The following is a 2663-nucleotide window of genomic DNA, read 5'->3' as shown; positions in this document are numbered from 1 at the left end:
AGTTTTTATGAAGCAAAACAAACTTAGTTTGGGAACTTAGACCTCTTCGTACGGACAACAAATTTGAGGACGAAGACACCCACTTTCACGGAAACGGATTGGGTACTTCCCCGCCACCAACCAATGGCAGATGGTCAGTGGTCTGTGGGCCCCACCATGATGTATTCTTTTCATCCATGCCGTCCATATATTTTTCCACATCATTTTATGATATGAAACCAAAAATGAGTTATATCCAAGTCTCAAGTGTACCACATTATAGGAAAAAGTGTTGAATGAACATCCACCATTAAAAACTTTTTAGGGGCCATAAAACTTTTGGGGGCCCACTGTGATGTTTGTGAGAAATCCTCCCTGTCTAAGTTTATTCATAGGGTCACAAAGACCTGGATGAAGAGGAAAACAAATTTCATAATGATCCAAAACTTTAGAACACCTAAAAGGGTTTCAATGGTAGACGTTCAATTCCCTATTGCCTTTTACAGTGTGGTCTACTTGATAGTTATATCTATCTTATTTTTCGTCTCAAGCCTTAATACGAGCTCCCTAAATATATGGACGGTTTGGATATAACATAGACCTCGTGATGGGAGCCACAAAAGAAATGTGATTTCTAAAAGCTGGGGTTCCCTATTGCTACGGATTATAACCATAGCTACAAATGTGGCCCCTGCTTTATCAATATGCCCTTTGATATATATCGAAGGCATTTCAATATGTACTTTGATATGTATCAAAGGTCTTTCAATGTGATCGAAAAAGGTCTAGAACTGTCCAACAAGTTTGCTTTAAAAATCCTGCAATTTGAATATGTATCGAAGGTAATTTTTACCTATAGCTGCGGATTATAACCGTAGCTATAACTGTAGTCTGTGCTAGTCTATACAAAATTTTTTTATTTTTATTTTTTTTACATGGAAAACTGTATTCTACCTACAATGTTCTATAATACATATTTATATAGTATGCTTCTCCTACTCTAAAATCATATAGGGTACGTCAAGTATCCGCGGGTGGTGAAATCCCGCTACAGCTTGAGCCTGCGAGGGTGTGTGTATAAAAAATAAAATAAAAAAAAATTTATATTATATATATTTGTCTTGTTCTCGCAGACGGACGCCGGCTCTCCAAACGTCACCGAAAGATCTGGTCAAAAGCATCCTTTTCAAAAAATAAAATTAAATGACACCATACCCTCATGAAATCAGCCATATCTGAACCGTTCATCCCCTGACCCCACCAGGTTTGGCTAAAGATTGCATCCTTCAGGTCATCATACCCGATTTGAAGGGCTTGAATGTGAACTGTTGCCAGGGTGGGGCCATTCGAACGAATGCTTCTGATCAGATGAATGGTACAGATCATATGGGTGCGTCCAATTACAGAAGCATGGATGTTTACGTAATACAGGGGCATTTCCGTCCATCTGCAAATCCCATGCTGTTCTCGTAATCGCATCCATAAATTTGGATGTTTATGCAATTTTCTACATCACCTAACCTGGACTTGGATTCCGAACTGACTCCTACCGAGCTCGGTACTGGTAGAAGCTCTGTGGGCCCCTCAATGATTCATGTATTTTATCCACGCCGTCCATCAATTTTTTCAGATCATTTTAGAATACCAACCCAAAATTTATATAGATCTAAATCTCACGTGGACCACACCACAGGAAACAATGGGATAGTGAGGTCCACCTTAAAACCTTCGTAGGTCCCACTGCATTGTTTATTTTTCAACAGTCAGCATTCAATCCCCATTGCTTCTTGTAGTGGGGTCCACTTGAGATTTTTATTTATTCATTTTTAGGCCAATAGCCTAAAATGATCTTACAACATCAATGGACGGCGTGGATAAAATACATACATCATGGTCGCGCCCACAGAGATTTTCCAGCAAAGACCAGTACCAAGCTCGGTACTGAAGGGGTCACTACCGAATCCTAGTCCAGCCAACACCCGTTTCACTCTATAAAACCTCAAACTGTCTCTGTATCTCTCCACACTCTCATTCTCCTTTTCCCATCAAATGGCTGCCGCGTCGCCGCACTCTAACGTCTCTCGCACGTGTCCGCTGGATTCGTTCTTCGATCTCGACTCAGCTCTGACAACGAATGATTTTTACGACCGGATCCCTTCACCGGAGTCTTTGATCTCTACCCTCCCCACAGTTTCCACGTCTGGGATGTGTACGGTTTGCATCGAGGAAATCCAGGCGGAGAAAGGTGCCAAGCAAATGCCCTGCTGCCACGTGTACCATGCCACATGTATAACCACGTGGCTGCTCCTCGATAGCTCGTGCCCGCTCTGCCGCCGGCGAATCCAGTAGGAAAACCGAAGGAATGCACCGTTTCAATCTTCTCAAGGTAAAGGCGTATAGAAGGTTTTTGAACTCAAAGCTAAAATAACACGTGGCCTATGTTTTAGAGTTTGGTGGGCCCACTGCGAAATGAATTATCTGATCCGAAGGTTATAATGTGACCTTGTCTCCTTCACATCTATCTACAAACGGGTGCAGGATTTCAAATATGTCATGGCTCTGTTTATCTAAACAGATTTTTGTTATTTATGGATGTAGGTTGTTGTAATTGACACTATGTATAATTCTATAATAATAATAATGAATCCACCATAGCCATGTTTGGCTGATTTCATCGTATCTAC

The sequence above is a fragment of the Magnolia sinica genome, chromosome 13, assembly GCF_029962835.1.
Source record: "Magnolia sinica isolate HGM2019 chromosome 13, MsV1, whole genome shotgun sequence".
NCBI classification, from domain to species: domain Eukaryota; kingdom Viridiplantae; phylum Streptophyta; class Magnoliopsida; order Magnoliales; family Magnoliaceae; genus Magnolia; species Magnolia sinica.
Note: the sequence above shows the minus strand (reverse complement) of the source record.